Source organism: Mesocricetus auratus, unplaced genomic scaffold, assembly GCF_017639785.1.
Source record: "Mesocricetus auratus isolate SY011 unplaced genomic scaffold, BCM_Maur_2.0 Super-Scaffold_100013, whole genome shotgun sequence".
NCBI lineage: Eukaryota > Metazoa > Chordata > Mammalia > Rodentia > Cricetidae > Mesocricetus > Mesocricetus auratus.
The window spans coordinates 13642731-13658725 of record NW_024429196.1 but is presented as its reverse complement, the minus strand read 5'-3'; the positions used below and the strand labels follow the sequence as shown (position 1 = coordinate 13658725).

Sequence of the window (15995 nt, the reverse complement as noted above, 5' to 3'; positions counted from 1 at the left end):
GCCATTTTCATTCAGACCCCCCCCCAATTTGAAGCCATTGTTCACCTAAGCGCCCACCCATGTCTTTGGTGATTCTGTACCTTGTGTTTCTTTTGAAATGTTCCATGGGACTCAGAGTTCCCAGACACATATTAAGAAGACCGAAACAGAGGGTAGAAGGGGTGTGGGGAAGGTTTTGTGTCCTGGGATATATCCAGGAAGGTCAGGAAATGAGAGAGAATAGACATCACAGGACTACCCGCCAGTGCTTCTGCTTCAGACTCTCAATGCAGATGTAGTAAAGCAATGCTGTGGTGTTAAAAAAGACGGAGGAGGTGCACCTTGAGGGCTGGAGGGATTTTTTTCAAAGCTGAAAATAAGCCCATTTCCTAGGAGTATCATGACAAGTAAAAACTCTTCGTGCTGTTCCCAGATGTCCTGCTTCAGAGGCAGACAGAGAAACTGAAATCTTTCTGCTTTATGGAGGATGGTGCTGAGAGTCAGGGACCCTGAAAGGAAAGGGGCATGATTCTTACTAGTCATGCAAATGCTGATTATCTGTTAATAGGAGTCCTCCCTTCTACTCCAGAAGCCTGTCCGGGAAGACCCCATCCATCTGCCAATGGGTCCTATCTGTGTTTTATGATGTTTACCCATATAGTATCTGCTGGTGGCAAGGATTGTCATTCAGTCTGTAGTCAGAATAGTCAAGTATTTTACAGTCTGACTGGAGAGATGATTCAGAGGTTGGCAGCACTTACTGTTGTTACAGAGGACCTGCGTTCAGTTCCCAGCACTCCCATGGCTTCTCATCACCATTTGTAACTCCAGTTCCTGGGGACCTGACCGAACACATATGCCACATATACATACAGGCCAGAAAATCACTTGCAAAACTTTTTTAAAAAGTTTTTAAAATTTATAATCATGGACAATAATATTTGTATCAGTTCACACCTAGAAAATTTTGCTAGATATAACTTTAACTTTAAAACACTGAATTGGGAATGGAATAGATATTTATCTTAATGTTATATAATAATGCGTCATCAAAGGAGTATATACAAAAGATAACTGATATAATGAAGATCATAAGGATATCATTACTTATTAAGTAAAAAAATCCTCTCTTCTGCCTACCTAAATGACTTGGTTGGAGCCCAGCCTAAAATGCTTTCTATTAGAGTGTATGTATATGGTGTGGGAAGCACCAGGATTCTATGCTCTGCTTCGGATGATATATGTACCCTTGCAGACATGCCACAACCTAGGCTGGTCATCAGTTACTCCATCATATGGTCGGAATCAATGATACAAGACCAGTTGACAGCAGAAGTGTGTGTGTGTATGTGTGTGTGCATGTTGAGGTAAGGTACTAACTGTCCTGGTTTAAAAGAGAACTGTCGCCCATAGGTTCAAAAGTTTGAACACTTCCTTCCTAATTGGTGGTGCTGTTTGAGACAGTCGAGAAACTGTTAGGAGGTGTTGCCTTGCTGGAGGAAGTACATCACTAGATAGGTGTGTGTGTGTGTGTGTGTTTAGAGTCTGTACTATCAACTTAGTTGCACCAGTTTTTTTGTTGTTGTTGTTTTGTTTGCTTTTGTTTTTTGGTTTTGTTTTGTTTTGTTTTGTTTTGCCTTCTGCAGACAGGGGAATGGACAGGAGCTTCCTGCCCCAGCCACCTGCTGTACCTCCCCTGCTGTTATGGACTCTCCCTCTGAAACCAGAAGCATATATAAACTCTTCCTTTTATAAGTTGCCCTAGTCTTAGTATATCTTAATCACAGCAACAAAAGGTAACTAATACAGGCACTGTAATGGTAGAAGTCACAGGAGGTGAGTCTTTTTGTTTTGAAACTGAGAAATTCCTGGGAAAACCTGGGTGAGTTGTCACCCTGTGTGCGACAGTGGGACAGTATTACATTTCAGTATGTTAAGCACTCCACCTTTTGATGGTCTCCGAACATATTGACTTGTTACCCAGGACTCTCATCCATGATTCATCCACACTGCCAGCTTTTGATAGCTCTTGGCATGCTCTTGCTAGGAACAAACACAAAAATGGCTACAGAATAACATAGTCCACTGTCCACAGGCTGGCACATCGGGGTATAGGACTTCAGTGTTAGATGAAGGACTCTTTTGACCCCATGACCATTCTGGGACCTTCTATCATATTTTTATCAACAGAAGAACGTCCTTCCAGCTACAATTTAACAATAATATATTTCCAAGCCAAAGATTGGATGTCTACATTCCTTCCTGTTCCAGCATTCTGTGGTCTTCTGTTGAGAATCCCTAATTCTCCAAGGGCTATGAAGGGAATGAACCTAAAGAAAACTGTCTGCTCAAGTGGGTCCTCTTTTAGGGGGTGGGGAAGACAGAGACAGAGAGAGTTGCTCACTGTGTGGTCCTTTTATTTTTAGTAAACGTGTTGGAAAAATCAGGTTATGTTTATTCTGAGCGCCTAAGGAACCAGTGAGATTGTGTAGTCTGGAAAATGGTGGAATTATAAATTATTATACATGTCTGCTGGTTGGGGAAGTTCATATGCCAGAAATACTACCACATGTAGGCTGACCTATAGATTTTCACTAGTTCATTGGCCCAAAGTATATACATTGACTGAAGAGAATAAACCAAGAAAAGTATGTCGCAGAGAAATAGAAATGCATTAAACTGTTATTCTTTTGTGAGATGTGTTTTTATGTTAGATTTGTTTATCCTAACATGCCCACGCCTCTTCTAAGTTCATGTATCTTTGTGGTGTTCATTGTAAATTGTAGGGTAGACTCTTTTATTGTTAAAAACACTCAGATTTTGGTATCCTCCAGCTTCTAGTACTAACCAAATTCTGATGCTTACCCCCTCTGAGATTTCACTTGTACTTTAGACTTGATTTTTTTGTTTGTTTGTTTCTTTGTTTTGGGAGCAAGATCTCTCTACATAGTTCACTAGGTATGTAGACTAGGCTGGCCTTGAACTCACAGAAATCCACCTGGATCTTCCAAGTACTGGGACAGTACACACAGCTTGACTTTTATTGTCTTCAGAACACTGTTTTCCTCAAGACTACCCACCCTGTCCTCTGATCTATGGATTTCTGACTGGGGACCAGCATTCAGATTGGGGATGGGGACTTCATTAGATGAGATGACAGACCCACCACCTTTTTTGAATAACAAAGGCCCCTCCTTGAGAGTGGAAAATCATATTGCCTTGTTTCAACTACATAAACTTATGGTGCATGTTGGAACAGTGTCTTTAGGAAGCACAGCTGATATCGCTCACAACAATGAAGTAACGGAGGAAATAACTTCCATTAGTTCACAGCTTTAATTATGAGAAAGGAGCAAAACACAGAAAGTTGTAAACAAAATCGACGTTTTTCACAGTGATGTGGTGGTGTCTTTGACTAAAGCATGCCCATATTTTCCCAGAAAATATGTATACTGGGATTGTTCCCCCATAATATTTCCCACCTTTGTTTTTTTGTAATATAATATTACATTTGTGTTTTAAGCCACCCACAGACTCAGCTATTGGAGTAATGTGGACTCCTAGGCAGAGGCAGCTCAGGTTTGTTACTGTGGAAATCATTTTATTTTTACACACACACACACACACACACACACACACACACACACACACCTTTTTGCAGTGAAGATCCTTGCTTGTGTGTAGCAAATGCTCTACCACTGAGCTCCACACTAGGGCCTTGAGGCTCATTTTAATGAAAAATCTTCCTCAAAAGTGTTTCATTGGAGGTTGGATTTTGCTATTCTTGTAGTAAACAACAGATTTATTCATTTTTATTCTTCACTGAAATAATTTTTCATAGAGTATATTCTGATGATGGTTTCCTCTTCTCCCTTTCCTCCCAGGTCCTCCCCACCTCTCCACCCATCTAACTCTATGCCTTCTTTCACTCTTTCTCTTTGGAAAACAAATAGACAAACAAAACTAACAAACCAGAATACAAAGGGAAGCAAAAGAAATGACAAAAAAGCACAAGGGCAGTTTCCTTTGCGAGCCGTTATCAATTAGAGATAGCTTGATGGAATCTGGAAACAGGACTCAGAGCCTGGCATATGCCACATAAGTACTCTGCCACCGAGAGCAGTCCCTGCCCTAGAGGTAGTGGCTTCTAGTATTGTTACTTCTGAGTCACATTCCTTTATTCAGTGGGCTCATTTGTTGCCATGCCAGGAACCCTAACTTTAATGTCTTTTTCCAGGAATGGTAGAAGCTGAAAATAAATGCTTCCTACTGAAAACTTTATAAACCCATGCTTTGTGATAAGAACTTTTAGACAATATGTAATTTTGTTATTCTTAAAATTAGAGGTAGGTAAAGTCATAATCTTTGCCTTGAAGAAAGGATCCTCAGCGGGAGAGGTTAATGAGGAAGAGGGAGTTGAAGGTGAAGATTGTCATTGTAGAAGATGGATTTTCCATTTCAAAAATTGTAACTGTGATTTGTTTTAAAAAAAATACATGCACGTTCACTATGCAATTAAAATGTGAATGCACTGGACTCTAGTATATAACATGAGCTCCAGTTCTTAATGTATACATTTAAGATTCCAAACATTCTCTGTTTCCGTCATTCCCCATGTTCCTAGGACAAAGAATGAATTCATATTTTATGAACTAGTAATTTAGTGAGTACTTAAAATATAACCACATAAGTTCAAGGAAGAATAAATATTGGATACTATCATTTGTCAACTGGGTCAGGTCTTGGTATTTAGATAATTGGTCAAATACCAATCTACAGAATCTCCCTGTGTAGCCCAATCTGACCTTGAACACATGGACCCTCCTTGTTGGGGTTGACTATGTGTATCATCTAAGCTTGCTTCCGAAGGTATTTTCTAGATGATTGATTATGCTCCACTCTCCATACTGTGGCTGGGTCCCTCCTAAGGAGGCTGGAATTTTGTCTCTAGATTGTCTTTGCACTTGGTATGCAAAGGACCCCTCGTCTGGGGCCTCGGCCTGATCTGTTTCTCTGAAGTGTCATGGGTAACACAAAATTAATATGGGTACCTGTTGAGCACTGCACAATGTCTCAAGCCCTGGTGTCACACACAGACATGTGTGTGTGCGTGTGTCTGTGTGTGTGTGTGTGAGTGTAAGAGAGGGATTGAGTGTATATATATATATGTATGTGAGAGAGAGGAGAGAGTGTGGGAGTGAGAGTGTGTGTGTGTGTGTGAGTGTAAGAGAGGGATTGAGTGTATATATATGTGTGAGAGAGAGGACAGAGTGTGAGTGAGAGTGTGTGTGTGTGTGTGTGTGTGAGTAAGTGAGAAAGAGAGTGTGTGACTGATAGTGTGTGTGCTTGATTATATTACAACATCCTCTACCGTCCCCCTTCTGCAAAGGTAGTATGACCCCAAAAATACAGATGACCCAATTTTGAGACAATTGCCTTAATCTAGTATTGGCATGTTTTCCCTCAAGTTTAAAACACAGGACACTGCCTCTGTGAGGTTGCTGTGGCAACCCAGCACAGCTTGTCACACAATTTTGTACCCATGAGTACTATAGTGCCTGTAGTCCCAGGGAGTAGATGAGGTGAGCGTTTAGGAGGTTGGGAGAGTAGGAGGAGGCTCACTCTACAGAATTTCTGGAGGGAGCAACAGCAACACAAGGGACTGGGAGCGTGGTTCTGAAAGAAGCCCAGACACAGTGACAAACAGATGCAGTGTCTGGAGTGGGTCAAAGACCCCAGTGTGTTTGCAACTGGGAAATACATTTGGTTTATGAAAGGTGGGGGGCATGTATCTGAAGATTCAAGTTGAGGAGTTAGCATGGTGAGACACTGTGAATAGTTTCAATGTTGTCTTTCTTTTCTTGAAAAAGATTTTCTTTTTTAGTGTGTATATCTTCATGATACTGCCTTTTTTTTTAATGTGCATTTGCAACTGTGAAAAAGATAGCATTTTGTTCTCTGTGACTCAACTCCACTAGTCCCAAGCTCTCCTGCACCATTTGAACACTAGGGAAACACTGTTAGAGGGGGCATTAGAGATGTGATTTTTCTTTGCATAGTTTATTTCACGTGTGTATGTGAGGCTTCGAGGACAATTTTCAGGAGTGGGGTTCTCTCCTTCTCCCTTGAGTCATGGTCTCTCTTGTTTCCACTGAGCTGTACTCAACACTAGCTAGTCCCAAGCTTTGGAATGGCCATCTTGTCTCTTCACATCTCAAAGTAGGAGTGCTGGGATTGCAGATACCAGGGATCTCATCTGGCCTTTTTATGTGTGTTTCTGTGATGCAGTTCTGGTCATTAGGATTAGTGGCTAGTACATTTCTCTGTTGAGTGTCCTCCAAGCCCTGCTTCTTTTCTTTATGGAGATCTTGTTTTAGAGGAGGGGAACATAAGAGATGAAGCAGGTTTGTTATAGACCACTTGAGGAAATAGGCAGCGGAACCTAAGGCCTCAGATACCTAGAAAAAGGGATAGAAAGAAAAAAAAAACCCTCAGGGGCCAGAGTAGACCCTAGTTGGAAGACATGGGGATTCCATAGGCCTCTCACTGAAGAGCTTTAGTTCTTTGAACGACAGTCCCAGCAACTGGACACAAAAGGGACCTTAACTGATGGTATGTAGCCAGAACCAGAGTTTCAAGAAGCCAACATTAAGGTCATGAGCCTTTGCCAAAGCACTGTAAATCTCTTGGCATTTACTGAAATTCATCTCCCTGCAAGGAAATTCACATATCCAGCTTTGTTAACTGAACATTTGAATAGTGTTTCTAGGAGATAAGTAAAGCCCAGATTAGTGATACAACAGTGTGACAAAATGGAAAGGTGGTATAAGTGCGCTTATCAAACCCTAGAGTGTCTGCAATTACTCTGTAGCTTGTAACTGGTGGTTTCGTCAGGAAGAGACAGCGACTCCCAGCACATCCTGTAGCTAGAATCAGTGAGCTTGTATCTCATACAAAACGCTACTTGGCACCTATTACACTTTTATTTGGGAGCTGAAAATAAAGATGGAAAGCATGCTACTTTAAGTCTCCAAGAAGGTTATGTTTTTAATTCCACACCGCCGAAAAGGCAAACAAATCTGTAATTACACTTCATGCGTGGAGATCTATCTGTAGAGGAAAAGTAAATTGCTACCTATCTACCCCACAGCCACAAATCAGTCCGAGAATGACTAATCACACATAAAAATTGTATGCTTGATGCTGATTGCTTTCTTTTTGGTCTGTTGTGAACAATTAAGAATTTACATCTTGGACTGGCTGGGCTGTTTTTGAAGGGTGACTCAAAGTCATTTTTTAAAATTCTCCTTATCCTGGCTTGAGCATTCCATTCTTGTTCGGCTGAAGTGTTATCTTCAGGAGGTGCGTATTAAACTGTAAATATTATCTAAAGGCAGTCTTGTTAGTCCCACAGCACTTGTCCTTTTATCTGGTCACCATATCTGTCTCACAGTGGCAGTGACACAGTCATTTTTACCATGTGGATACAAAACAGCTTTGAGCACTGGTCACCATGTATTGATCCAGTGGCATCGAGGCCCTACCAGTCCCAGCGCAGGATCTCTGCTTTCTTAGTCTCATTAGTTAACTAGGAACACCTGTAGGAGTACGTCAAGCGTCTAGTCTAGCAGAAGAAAATAAAAACAGCTGTACCCCATGATCCCGCTTTCCATAAATGCGCAAAAGAATTGCAAGCAGAGCTGGAAGAGATGGCCATCTATCCATGTTCAGTGAAGTGTTACTCAAGAGAGTCAAGTGTTGGAAGCCACATATGGTTCATAGGTGTGAAAATGAATGAGGAATTGTTGAAGGGGCAGCTTGGCATGTGCTCAATACAGATGAGCCCCCAGGACAGTAGGCTAAGAGAAATAAGCCGGTCACAGAAAAGACAGTGCGTTATTCCATTTGTAGGTAGTAGTAGCTCCATAGAGACCGGGAGTAAAGGGCTGGAGCAAGGCACTGAGGAAGGCGACATGGGGAGCTGTTTGACAGAGGAGTGTCTCAGTTTGGGAGACAAGAGGCTCTGGCTGTAGATAGTGGTCAATGGCACATACATAGCAATGTGACTGTCCCAAATGACACATAAATTGATTGGAAAGTGGTTGACGTGGTAAATTTTAAATTTTGTATATTTTACTGCTATTTTTGAAAGCACTACAGAAGAAGTTCAGCTCCTGTTGATTAGCATCCCTTCCCAAGCTAGACCAATTCTGACCTCAAGTATGGAGTGATCTTTGACTAGACCCAAGTGGTCTGTGGGGTGCCTGGATGCTAGGACAGTCCATAGAGCAGTGTCACAGACACCAGCAAAGAAGCAGGCCCTGCACAAACTGGGTGAAGTGATTGTTCTACAGACGGACATTTTAGACACCATAAGTGACTTGAACACACAGGCCAGAGCTGTCCTCAAGTCACCTTTGGCTGGCTGTCCTTGAAAGAACTCCAGGCATCTGTTACACCTTCCGGTTGTTGCCTGACCATCAGCTCCTCAGAATTCTAAGGACCGTGGACACCATTTGCTTGCAGTGTAGAGGAGATAAGAGCAGGTCTAGGAGACCATGGCCCAACCTTCTACAGCTGAACATAAAGGAAGATTAGAGCAAAGTTCAGTGATGAGGTGTCTTAGATATCAAGTTAACGTAAACTTACGTATAGTCGTTTTTTCTGAATGTCACAGCAGCTCACAAGGTAAAGGCAAAACTAAGAGTATTTGAAGACACGTTCTTGTCCCGCAATCCACCCCCCACCCTCAGTGTGTGTGTGTGTGTGTGCGCGCGTGTGTGTACACGTATACTCATGTGTGCACGTATACTCATGTGTGCAAATAAGGGCATGCTAGTGCCATAGCATTTGTTTAGGACAACAGAGAACGTTGGATGGGCTCTCGCCTTCCACTTTGTTTGAGACAGGTTTTTTTTTTTTTTTTGGCTTTTGTTCCTGCATTTGGCAGTCTAGCTGGCTGCCAGCTCCTTGGAATTCTCCTGACTCTACCTCTTATCTCAACTCTAGGAGTACTGGGATAGCTCTGCCATGCCCGGTGTTACCTGGGTTTTAGAGGTTCAAACTCAGGTCCTCGTGTATACATAACAAGCAGGTTACCCATTGAGACATCTCCCCGGGTCTCCATTCTTCCTTTGGCAGAGTATGACAGGAATCCACAGTGAACTCAGTGCTCCGGCCCACAAGCACTATTGACTGTAGTTCATCTGAATGTCCTCTGTTTGTAGGTAGCAGTCCTTTGTTTGTGAAGTGCACAGTGTAAACAGCCTGATCAGCCGTCTGGCTTTGGGCTACTATCATCCTGTCTGCTTTATAATGTCACTGTGACAAACAGCTTGGCTAGGAAGGAAAAAGGTATCGATCGGTTCTTTGGAAGAAAAATTTGTGTGGCATTAAGAGTGCCCTCAACTCAGATGGAATTTGAGGGAAATGGCAATGTTGTGATGTTGTGTGAGTGTGGTTTAAGTTCAAAGAGTTTTGGTGTTTCTCTGACTACCTGAAACTTAGTATAATCTAGTTAATCTTGAAATAATGAACAAAGGTTTCTAAATATCAAAGGAGTAACAATAGTTATCACAATAAAAATCTGTAGTTAGTGTTAGACTTTAGGCTAAGAACTGGCTGCAAATACAGAGAGAAATAGGCATAAAGTTGAGCCTAGGGTGGGAGTTTTATTAAGGACGTGTAGATGTTTATCTCCTGTATGCCTCATTAGTGGTTTGGGGATCCTGCTTCTCCAGTTATCTCCTTACAGTCTCACGGACCCTGTCTTTTAGAAAGGCAGTGTTGCTACTTGCTGCACGCTGTCATGTCAAGTCTTGCAGACCTGTACTCCTCCCGGCTTAATTCTTGGCTGGAAGCCTAAGACTGTCGTGTTTCTACAGCACTGTTTATACATGCTGCTTCTTGGAAGAGCCTTGCTGCCTCAGGTTGCAGAACTTGAGTTTGAAGAGGTTTAAGCATGTGGCTGTCACTCTAAGCATGTGGCTGTCAGGGCATTGGTTGAGTTCTACCATCTTCAACTTGAAATGATTGTTTCCACTTAGGAACAACACCAAGGCCACCTAGAAACAAGCAGGAAGTTTAAATTGAAGCTCAGATTCTAACTTGTCTTTAGTTAACCCTTCATTATAGGCACCAGGGATAATGTTTTTCGAGTCCTTTGATGGCTGTGATTTGTGTTAGGGGTTTTCTTTGTCCTTGCAGGTATGGAGTTTGACAAATTTTTCAAGGAGGATAGCTGAGGCAGGTCACAAGAGCCAGTTCTCTGAGTGATGGGAGCTATAGGCAAATTCCTGCTCATTTAGTGAAATAAGAGGTGAGAAAGCTCTATGCATGGTCTCTGTGTGAACATATACTCTCCACCCTCAGGTAGTTCACACAATTGTATAGTTTTTGGCCTCCTCACAGCTACCTTTTGCCACGATATAGATTGGGGGTCTCCACTACCTCTCCTACAAGCCTGAGGAAAAGCAGCCAGTTGACCTTGTACTTCATGGATGGATGTGTCTGGTCTAGCTGTAATATTTGGGAACATTATGCTCCAGGAGCAGGCTGTAGAAAACAGAGGGGTGGTTATCAGTTGAAAACGCTTTAAGCAGTTGACTCTCAGGGTCATGAACTTTGCACAGGAGTGTGTGTGGATAGGTTGACGTGTCTGTGTCAGCGGGCCCAGGAAGGGACAAAAATGAAGAAATTGCATTGGTCTGTTTCTGTCATCAATTTAGATTCGGCACTTTATATCCTTTCTACTACCCAGGACCATTTTCTTGTATGATTTTGAGTTCTTTGGATTAGATTCTACTGTACTAGCCCTGGAGTCCTTGACTCTCAAGTTCACAGTTCCTAGGATGATTTGAGGTTATGGGGAGTGGAATACACACTGGTCATCACTTGTCCTTTCCAGATGGCTGCATCACAGATTTCTACTCTAGTCAAGATCACCCGGTGGCACCATTCACGGGGGCTGGACCCTCTGACATCAATTAGCAACCAAAAACAGACTCCGCAGACCACTCTTATGGAGTACTTCCTCATTCAAAGTTCCTTCTTCCCAGCTGTGTCAAGTTGACAACCAAGGTTAGCCATTTCAGTCATGTTACCACCACGAACAGAAATATATTTTCTAAACAGGCTGTCTACTAAAGGCTTGCCACGTTCTTGTGATGACAAGTAGCAAGGCCCCCAATGAAATGCTTTCTTTTCTAAGCATTCCCTTGGTCGGGGTGTCTCCTCACAGCACTAGAACAGGGACTAAGACACAGCTGGTCATCCAGAAAGTAAATCAAAACTGAGTATTTCATGCTGTCACTTGGGAACACCAAGAAGCAAGAACGCAATGGGAGCAAAGCCAAAATGGAATGCAGAAAACATTTCCAATACAGGTGGCAATTTGTCTTCTTCCTCTGCTACAGTCGTTGATCATCATTTACAAACCATCAGCCAGCTCACATTTTTCTGTTCCCTAGATACTGCCAAGACACCATTCTACTATCTACCATGCTTTATCTGTGCCTAGGGTTTTGAAGGACAGTGTTCATTCAAACATTGTCATTTATTAGATTTTTTCTTTTACTATTATTAACTATTTATTACTCTTAGGATTTGAACCCTTGGGCATATACATACTAAGCAAGCACTGTACTGCTGGGCTACACTCTAGTCCCCCATTAGGTATTAATGAGGTTTTGCTGTTTCATTAATTGACTGAAAGTCCCTTTTTGGTGTTCACTTAAGGGAGCAATTCACTGAGTGCTACTGCTTACATAGGGTGATACCTATCAAATACTCTTTGAGAACTGTAGCTCTTCTCTTTACTTTTTCTGAGACAAAGTTTCTTTTTATAGCCCTGGCTATCTTGGAACTTGCTCTGTAGACCAGGTTGGCCTCAAATTCACCGAGTTTTCTTTTTACTTCCATTTACTAGCAAGGAATGTCCAGGATTGCAGCTAACAAATGGCAGAATAAACCGGGCGTTGGTGGCGCACGCCTTTAATCCCAGCACTCGGGAGGCAGAGGCAGGCGGATCTCTGTGAGTTCGAGGCCAGCCTGGTCTACAGAGCGAGTTCCAGGACAGCCTCCAAAGCCACAGAGAAACCCTGTCTCGAAAAACCAAAAAAAAAAAAAAAAAAAAAAAAAAAAAAAAGGCAGAATATGGACTCAAAATGAATCTAGAGAATATGTGTCCTGTTTGAGTTTCTATTGCGGTGAGTGAGAGTAACTTAGAGAGAAAAGGGTTTATTTCAGCTTATATTTCTGCATCAAAGCCCACAGCAACTCTGGGCAGAAATCCAAGACAGAACCTGGTGGTGGGAACTGGAGCAGAGACCCATGAGGCCCATTGCTTACTGGGATTGTCCATGGATTGCTCACCCTGCTTGCTTCTTGCTTGCTTTTTCTTTCTTTCTTTCTTTTTTTTTTTTTTTTTAATCCTTTTGGTTTCAAGACAGGGTTTCTCTATGTACCTCTACTGTCCTGGAACTCACTGTGTAGAACAGGCTGGCCTTGAACTCACCGAAATATGCTTGTTTCTGCCTCCTGAGTGCTGGGATTAAAGGTATGTGCCTCCACCACCCAGCTTTCAGTCTTCTTTCTTGTAGCACCGAAGCCTACCACCCCAAGTGTGACATAGCCCATGTTTCTTCCCACATAAATCTTTAATCAGGAATATGCCCCCAGTCTGGCCTCCAGTCAGTCTGATGGAGGCATCTTCCCAGTTAAGATCCCCTTTTCAGATGATGCTACACTTATGTCAAGTTGACAAAAATCCTACCAGGACAGTATGTGATCTTAATATGTGCCCTTCTGGGAACAAGGTCTTCTCTCACTCCTACAGTCACAGAAGTCGCTCTTTCAGAGCTAATGATGTAGCTCTGTGTGTGACCATGTGACTTCTAGACTGGGACCCAGGCTTCTCACTACTGGAGATGTGGGTATGTGTGCTTTCCATTTCCTCAATAAATGAGTGACTGATATGTTAAGTTTTCAAATTATCAGAACAGTGTTCCTTTCTGACTTAGAGTGCTCTTCCAAGCAGCATAGATCATGTAGATCTTTAGCTCAGAATTTTTGAAATTCACACTTATTTTTCCTATGTATAGCTTCTTTTAAGACCCATGGGGTTTCATATACTGAACTGGTTACCAGTGATGTTGCCATGCTAGCTGGAATCCCTAATTTATTAACTGGTTTTCTTCCTTGGGATAGAGATCCCTGTCCAGCTGAAATTATTGTTCTAGTTTTTAAAACTGATACCATTATTTTATGTACTCCACTGGTAGCTTTCTTAATTATACCATACAGTATTTTTAGCATAGTCTTTCACTTACCCATCAGCTATCTATCTATCTATCTATCTATCTATCTATCTATCATCTATCTATATCACTTTCTTTGTTTCTATCAATTATCTATTGTCCATTATAATTGTAATTAGAGAAAAAATAGGTAGATGGGGAGTTTGGCTTCCATTTCTATGAATCCAGCATTTATGCATTTAACCAGCCTGGGACTCATTAAAAATCTTTAGAAAAAGCCCGGTGTTGGTGGCGCACGCCTTTAATCCCAGCACTTGGGAGGCAGAGGCAGGCGGATCTCTGTGAGTTCGAGACCAGCCTGGTCTACAGAGCGAGTTCCAGGACAGGCTCCAAAACAATACAGAGAAACCCTGTCTCGAAAAAACCAAAACAAACAAACAAACAAACAAACAAAACTGTCTATGTTGAAAATATTTGCCCTCCCTTGTCATTATTCCTTAAATGAAACAGTATAGTAACTATTAACTTGGCATTTACACTGTATTAGTTACTATAACACTCTAGACAGGGTTTAGGTATGTGTGTAGTTATTAGCAGCTATAACATTTCCTATAAAGGACTTGAACATTCTCAGGTTTTGGTCCCTGCAGAGGTGTGAGAGTCCTGAAACTTAACCCTCCATTATAGTGAGAAATAATGAATTAACATTTCCTGTTACACTTGGTGCTTGGGGGAAACTGAGTTATTAGCACATATGTAATTAAAAAAATTTCCTGTCAACATAACTGTGTATATATTCCCTTTGCCCCAGAACCAAAGGGGAAAAGTAAGTTGCCCTTCAATGCCAGCACTTCTCACCAGCTTTTCCATTATAGACCTAGGGGCAGTGGTATCCACGAGAAATTGGGTTTGAAAGGCCATTACTTAGTAAACCAAACTTTGTGGAGCTGCCTTGAGTCTGGATGTTGTTATCTGTCAGGTAGGACTAAGAATAAATAGCTTATCAGGTTTAATGATGGTTAGATAAAATCATACCTATATTCCTGATATTGTACCAGCCTCCTAATATAGATACTCTGTAAGAATTAGTTACTATTGAACATGAAGGGGTTGTCCTAAGAAATAGGAATAGGTTTAGCAGAGAGATCATAATGAGAAAGGTATAAGCAAAAACACTATTTGGGGCCTTGCCTGAACTGCAGGAAATATGGGGGAAAGAAAGGCAAAGGAAGTTTATTTGTGGTTTATCAATGCAAAACTTACCTAAGAATTCACGGGTATGACCTGTTTAAGACTTGATAGGAACTTTAAAAGCCTTTGTTAAAGTCTATTTTCACCTTCCAGAGGACATGCCAAGAAATCACCAGGGAGATAGTTTACAGGTTTCAGAATAAAATTTTAGACAAAGCAAAGGGAACCTTTCCAAGGACTTCTGATGTAATCCCTCATTTATGAGAAGCTGTTGAGCAGGCTTCTTGAACATGTGATCAAGCTGTAAATATGGACAGTGTCGGGATCCTGGTGTCTTCTTGTGCCTTATAGAATCACAAATGCCCTTGGAGTTTTTATTTCTAGTGCCAGGGATTGAACCAAGGACCCCCTGCATGCTGAGAAAATGCACTTGTTACTTGTTGAGCAACACCCCCTGACTAATAGAAGCATTTAAAGGAGAAAACAAAAATAGCAACTAGGATACTGTCTTATTCCAAATCCAATAATAGAAATGTAGGGGGTGGGTGAGTATTTTATTGTGAAATACATTGGTGTTTCCTGGGCTCTCCAAAGGCTTTGAGTCAGCAGTATTCACCAGTTGAATTGATGAAAGTGACTCTTAGGTGTTTTAAGAGGAAGCCATCAATGCAGAGATTGGATAGAAAAAGTCACGGGGATCCAGCAGTACAGATGGTGTCTTAATGAAATTCCAGCGCAGGAAACAAGAAAGGGCGATTCTAATTAAGGTAGGGGAGGCAGGAGGAAAGCCAGCAGCCTGAACAAAGAGCTGACATGGGAACAAGAAGGCTGCTGCAAGGCAGAGGAGTGGCAGGAAGTCAAGTAGGACTCCGGATGGTGGAAAGTCAGCAGCTCAAACAGGAAATGAAGAGAGGCTCCATAACACACTAAGGCAAGCGGTCTGCACACATCAGCAACACAGCACAGGGAAATCTACTTTCTCTGTTGAGTAGAGGAGGGGCCTGGTTTTTAGATGGCATCAATGGGTCACAGTGTCTATTTTTAACCTGATAATGCAGAGTGGGAGCTGGAAGAGTGAATGAGATGGTCAGAAGAGTTGGCCATCAACTGTTAAAGAAGAACATCTCTTAGAATCCATAGACACAGATGATTTATCTACCAGGATGCTGATACTGGTTTTGAATGGCGGCCACACAGGACACAAGTTTCTGGGAGAGCATACAATTTAGAAAGGAGAAGGATGCCATTTGGATGGAACATGAATGAAGGATGGCCTCTAAGGCGCACAGCAAAACATTTTATGGCCTGGAAGAAAATTGGATGGTAGTGGAGGAGGGGTAGCAGATATCCAGTAAACAGCACAGAATTAATCTGGAAATACCTTGCAGGCTGGGAGGTGGCAGGTGGCAGTGTGAGAGCAAGCCCTGTCTGACTAATGGCGGCCTCTGAGTGATGGAATGGCAACCACAGATTGAGAGGAAGTGAAAAATGCCATCCAGCGTGATTTGAGGATGCCTTGTCAGACTTTGAAGGATTGATTACCTTTCACCTTTCGCGGTGCAACTCCCT

The 15995-nt window shown here is 42.1% G+C and overlaps 1 protein-coding gene across 17 annotated transcripts in view; it reads left to right on the top strand.

Moving 5' to 3' along the window:
• Positions 1 to 15995, top strand: part of Kiaa1217 (KIAA1217 ortholog) — an 806709-nt gene that overhangs the window by 601619 nt on the left and 189095 nt on the right. The gene's annotated exons all lie outside the window — the stretch shown is intronic.